Source organism: Schistosoma haematobium, chromosome ZW, assembly GCF_000699445.3.
Source record: "Schistosoma haematobium chromosome ZW, whole genome shotgun sequence".
Classification (NCBI taxonomy): domain Eukaryota; kingdom Metazoa; phylum Platyhelminthes; class Trematoda; order Strigeidida; family Schistosomatidae; genus Schistosoma; species Schistosoma haematobium.
In genome coordinates, this window is record NC_067195.1 from 86,146,010 (window position 1) to 86,153,017 (window position 7,008).

Genomic DNA, 7,008 nt, shown 5'->3' on the forward strand with positions numbered 1-7,008 from the left:
AAGCCGGAATAAGCTATGTAGGCTTAACATAGCAAGCGACACTGTAGTACCTACTAAGGACATTACTGCCGAAACACTTGCCAGCTCCTTTGTCGAACGGTGGTTGGCAAACTCCGACTGTTCTTCAACTATCACTACAAACCATAGGCGCCAGTTCGAATTGGGATAATTCCGTTGTCTTGCTACACCACTAGCAGTCACACAATTCCGAACGACAGTCTTCCATCAACAGGCTAACCGGTTGGCAGATGAATTCACTGACAGTTGAAAGATTTGTAGAATTATGGTCTACTGTGATATTTGTAATACTCTTATAGTAAAAGTGACCCTTAAATTGTAGATTTGTCATGATGTGACTGCCTAATCTTTAAGATCTTACATGGAAGTCACATCATTGTCCACACTGACTAATCGTATCGTAACAATTACCAATATATGATGGAGAACACATTCAGGCTAGAGATAGAACAATATATTTAGTATGAGTAAAATCAAGTTGTACAGAGCGACCACGCCTGAAAGGTTGAGCCATACCACCCAATCAATTCGAATTAATTCAATCCCTTCTTCCCTCCTTCTCCGTCGTTGTGTTTTTCTCCGCATTAATTGTTGAATATCAATTTTCCCAGTTGTCTCGTGTTCAGCTTTGAGGATTGTGTGTTTAGGACCCGATTCCACTACAGACTCACTGTCAGCTGAAAACATATCTCAAGGGACTGACGCTCCTCCACCCGTTTTACTCGGTATTCGCAGTGCAATAAGAGCTGACGTTGGATACACTGAAATACAGCTCGTTTACGGAACGACACTATGACTTACGATGATTTCGTGGATACTTCATTTCATTTAGAGAGTATGAATCTAAACTCGTATAAAAGCAGGCTCGCAAACGATATGCGTTCAATTAAGCCTGTCTCACTCGACCAAAGTCAAATGATATGCTCGTCCAATCCTATTTGAAACTTAATACACACGAATTTGAACGTCGCGATTCATTACGACAATCCCTCGAAAATACATGCGAAGGATTTCTCAACGATCTTCATTTCAATTGATAAAAACTGTACCAATAATAACATCAACGTCGACCGGTTACGACTTGAACTTTCCGAATGTATTCAGTAATACCATGTTCTTGCAGTTTTTGATAAACACGTTTGGATGCTGTCCGTATTTCCCATCCAGCAATCATAAACGTGAGCGTGTACAAAGTCGAGACCTCCGAATACATCATCCGTGAGTCTCCGAAAATCTTGAGCAGCATGTCATGTGCCACAGATATTTAGGGCCAACAATTGTTATGTTCTCAGAGTCTATATAATTGAAGGATACCAACCCATTCAAATCAGAGGTTAGGACTGGATGAGTTTGCAGAGATTTCTGTAAGGTTGTCGACGTACTAAGAAACATTTGATCTAAGCTGACCAATAGTTGCAAGAGATACGAAGCCCAGCTCACCCATCGGCGGTCTGATGTGGTTACGTGATCGAGTCTCTTCAGCCAGGCGTTTTCTAATAAAACTAATGATGTCAACATCAGAGTCAAAGGCTTACAGAACTATTTGTTTCGGGGATCTGTTTACCGCTACAAACGCATGAAACGGAATTCCTCGAGTCTATTCCTACGATAAATCAATGTCTGTGGCCGATGTAACGACTGAAGGTCTAGTAGAGGAAAATGAACAACTTACTGGCCGGCAGTTCACCCTCCAACCCCCTTGGAAAATGGGTACGGATGTTTAATAATGATCTTAGCCAATATTATTACACTTATCTATGCTGCTAGAATGATACACCTAATCCTGAATGTGTAGATTTGCCATTATGTGACTGCCTCAGACATAAGATCTTACATGGAAGACACATCATTGTTGATACTGACTCTTTCTGCGTGATAAACAGAAACGTTATGTTTAGCACTTCCAAAGGATACATTTGTGCTGCGAATACAATAATACATCTAACGTGATAGGGAAAAAGTCACACAATGACCACTACTTCATGGCTGAGCCATCTCATCTGGATTAAGTATCCCTCAATCATCATTTCTGACATTCTCTAATAGGCAAACTCCTCAGTTATCGTATGCTCCGTTTCAAGGCTCATTTGAATGAGAACCAACACCACTTTAAGTATGCTCGTGATGAGTATTATGAACTAGCGGATTAGTCTTAGACATTTGTTTACGAGTATAAAGTTTGCTTTCGTTCTCTGCTCTTACTCTCTCCCCGTTAGCTCTTTTTTGTGCATCGTTTCATACTACTTATTGTTATCCAGTAAACAGTTGTATTTCTGGTTGGTGTTATTTTTAGCAATATTTTTTTCTACGGGATGGGCTTGCCGGCCCCAAGCCCAACGCTCCTCCTTTATTAGAGCTTGGGACCGGCAGTTACTGCGGGAGAGATAAACGCGGAGTCTGAAACTCAACACAACTGTCAACCAATATAAGAGAATCTTCATTACGAACGTCAAAATAGTTCTGCAGTACGGAGTTAAGACTTGGAGAACTACCACAACCATCATCAAAATGACACCCGTATTTACAAACAGCTGTCTACTCAAGATACTCAATGTCCGTTAGTCGAATACCATCAGCAACAGTCTACTGTAGGGGAGAACAAAGCAGCTCAAAAGTGAAGAAGTTAGGAAAAGACGTTGAAAGTGCATAGGATATACATAACGGAAATCAAACTGCATCACGAGTCAAGCGCTGACTTGGAATCGTAAAAAGAAACGGAAAACAGAAAGGCCGAAGAGCACACAGCGTCGGAAATCTGAAACAGACATGGGAGGGATAAATGGCAACTACAAACAACTGGAAAGGATTTCTGAGAAGAGAGTTGGATGGAGAACCGTGATGGGTAGCCTATGCACCTCCTCAAGGTATAACAGGTGTTAGTAAATGAGCAAGTTGCGTTTCCAACAATTTCTACATGTATGTTGTGACGCAAGTTAGGATGTAATATTGTAAAATATTTACTATGATTATGATACTTATTGTACTTATCATTATAACGATTTTCTCCCAGTCCTTGCTGCAGTTATTCGCAATTTTACGTAGTCGTTTAACCTTTGTTTAAACGTAGCGGTTTCCAGATTAGTTGCCCTTGGTTCCGTTTCTGCTTGTTGATAGACTATTATCAAGATTAGACATAGCTATTGGTTGGTAGATTAGTTCTCCTTCTGAGTTTTGCTCAAGTTAATAGTTGGTTATGGTTTTGCACGAGCATACTATTCAGTTTTAAGTTTCCACATTAAGGCCAGCTTCAGTATATCCTAACATTTTATACCATCCGTTGTTTTTATCAGTTTTAAGCGTTTTTGTCTTACGGTCGCAAAGTCGTTAGGATCTCTTCAACAACTAACATCACCATATTCATGAAAGAATCATTTAGGCGACCTGGATGTCGTTTTGCTTTCACCCATGGTATGCCGTGCGACAAATGCAAAGGTCGTTTGCACGAAGCATGCACAGATTTCACAGTAGCTGCTTACAACAAACTTAGTAAGTCAGATCGCAGGTGGGTATGCGGCATATCTAGTAAAATGCTGAGGCTTTGCTCAACAACGAGATCATTCATCGGACAGGTCTTGCTGAAATGATTGTCCGAAATCGTGAAAAAAGGCAGTTCTGAAACGGAGAAAAAAGAAAGACGCTCAGTGAATTAAATGACGAGAATAATAATGATTGGTTGTTTGCTTAGTCAGATATGTAGTTAGTCTGACAGGTGTTAGATGAGTTATATATTCTTCTATCCTTATTATAATTTATTATGGATTGCTCATTGTTCGTTCTACTCATGCTAGTCACGTGTTCGTGATTTGAGTTGTGCTAAAGTCCTGTTGAATAAACACTGGGAGGGAATTTAGTGTAGATATTCTTCTAAGGTAAATTAACGCTCCATATGTGTAGACGAAGTAAAACCGAGCGTTATAACAGTAAAGCAAAGTGTCCCCGACAGCATTAGTATGGCTGGGGCACGTGTCGATGTGAGTGTATGATGAAGCTGTGTACCATCGTGTCATCGATGGTATTCAACTTTCTCAGCAAACAAAGGCTCTCTAAATGCAACTGTGTTCCCCAAACATTTTCTAGCCAACTGGACCCATATAAACAGAATTAAAAACAATCGAGTGTCACTGACAAAATTGCTGATCAGCCCAGGTCCCGTAGTGAAATCAGCTAGTAATTTGGTCACGCTATTTACTCCTAAGATTATTTAACCAGTCAGAAAAGAGCACGGGAATCCCAAACGCCTTCCAAAAGTCAAACAACAAAGACCACAGCCTCAATGTACCTGAAAACCTGGGAAAATGATCATGGTTCGTGGTGGTTCCCTTAGAGTCATGAACCCTAAAGACAGTTCTAGCCTTCCTCTCAATTTGAAGGATAAAAATGACAGAAAGCCCAAACTTTCTGAAATCGAGTCACTGACGATTACACGGCTTACCTAATGGAGAGATTAAAAGCACCGAAATCATGCAGAGACTTCGAGTAACATTCACCAACGCTGCTGACGTACAGGATGTCCTGCCGGCCAATAACCTGAAGAAATCAGAAGGGAAAATAAAAACACTGCCTGTTTTACCATATTCTGAGCTCAATCTTATCGGGAACATCCCCAAAGAATCTCACGAGGTGTTGTTTCAAAGAAGAAATATAATTGTCCAAGGTGTGCCAGCAAACATGGACCCTGATCAAAGAGATTCTGCTATTCTGGAGTGGAGTTTTGCAAGGCCACCCTTATTCAACAAATGGCATGACTAGTCAGTAGGGACAGGGATTCTAGACCCAAATTATGAATATAACCTTGCCATCCCCATAAATGGTGACTGCCATTCTTTGAACATTTCGCCCCAACAGATGTCGGTTTCAACTGGAATCCATATGCATTCGGATAGGCTACATAACTCAAGGATCAAGCGTTACGCCCAAGTGCTTGCTCCTTCATGTTATTGAAGTACGGTTTATCGATCTATTTGCAACTTACGAACCGAAACTAACGATAGAACCGATCTCCACTTTAGGTACCAAAATTTATTCCCAATTTACAAATAGTTGACCCAAATGTCCTTCTTCAATTTTGCAAGTTCCCGGAGAAAAAACTCCCAAATACCAAACCAAAGACAAAAGAAACCGAAATGTCCGAAAATAATGATATAAACAAGTTCAGAAGTTGAATAAAACAAATACATCCAAACAACACAGTAAAATTATTAATATACAATATAAAGGTTATAATCGGCCAAATGTCTTCAGTTCTTCCGTAACATCAAACACAAAGGAAAGTTGGAGCTGACCATTCCACTTGAGAACTGTCTTGATCACTAAAATAACGTGCAAAGGACAGGGGCTATCAACTCGGAAAACCTTTTATAGGTAGGCTTCCTGACCATTCACGTAAGGCTCATACAGACAAACAGGAAGGAGAAGTTCACGCGTTTCGAATTGAAAACATAAACTGCTTATACACGAATACTGCGAGTTTACCGAAAAAAGGATGAGCTACGTGATCTTAGCAATGCTAATAATTCTCATCTGATAGGAATATCTGAGACTTGGATATCTTCTCAGTTTACGGATCAGAAGCTAGCAATACCCTGGATGTCTTTGTTTCCTAAAGACAGAAAAACAGGAATTAGGGGTTGATTAGCCTTATACTTGCGATCTTGCTTGTAAGTACATTAATTGCACAACCAAGAGTTTATCAACCTTGATGAATTCGCATGGTGCTCAGTGACATTGTCTACCGCCTTGAGGTGTCTGGTTGGGGTCATCTACAGGAAGCCTACTGCTAACACCGAGTACGACAATCATATACTGGAGGGAATACCGCGCTCTACTGGTCTCAAATTCACTCTTATCCTGATTCTAGGGGACTTCGATCTTTCTAAAGTCAATTTCGCGCAACTTTCGTACATTGGAGGTGTAAACTCTGCTTAAGCTTGGTTCTTCAACACCACTGAAGATCTGGGATTATTCGAAAATCTGAAGTTGGCAACTCACTGGAGAAATTGTCAGACGATTCCACGCTCAGACTGAGTGTTTAAAAACGAAGAAGTTTAAATTGATAGTCTTGAAATCTTGGCTTCTTTGTGGAAAAGTTATCATACTGTCATAGCGTTCAATAATATAAGCAAAACTGAACTAAAATATCCTATCAACTAAAAGAGTTGAAATTTCAAATGGTTCGATGTGTCAGCTTTACAGGACAGTCAACAATAGCTGGATTGGGAAGCTCATCCTCAACTTGATATGGATTCTCATTGCGATTTCTTACTGCACATGATCTTATGTGCTACAAATTATTCCCAGAAATCTACAAGCAACCTACAGTCATCAAGAACCGCACTCTTTGTTCACTAAGCCGCAACAGGCACTGTTGGGCAGAACACAACCGAACTGAAAACAACGGCGTGTACGGGTAACACAAACGTGTGAGGGACATATACAGAAAGGCAATAAGAAAAGAAAGGCTTCAGTATCAGATAAAGCTTATCGTTAAACATGTCTCCAATCCAAAAACCTTTTTCGGTACGCAGCCTCTGGGCCGGGTATGGTTCATTCTGCTATACTGAGGGAAGCAGCTTCAATCCTGGCAACACCGCTTAAAGTGATGTTCTCACACTCGCTAAACCGAGGCAAACTACCGAAAATTTGGAAGCTGTTCACATAACACCTATCTTTAAGGGAGGTTAGCACAGCGAAACTTCAAGCTAAAAACCGGTGGCTTCTATCTCTATACCTTAAAAATTATGAAGTCCATTCCCTAATATCAGAGTTTGTTTGACCAGGGTTTGTGATTTCCGACACACCTTGAACAATGATATTTATTCCGCGGAAAAATTTCTCGCGGGATTCGTTAGGGATGTTCCGGTTGAGATTGCGATCAGAATACAGTATGTCAGAAAGTATTCTTACGTTCCCATCATATTTCAGTAGGCGACTAGCCGTCAGGATATCCTCTACGTCGGTCTAATTAGTGTTACACGAAGTTGCCTCGAGTGA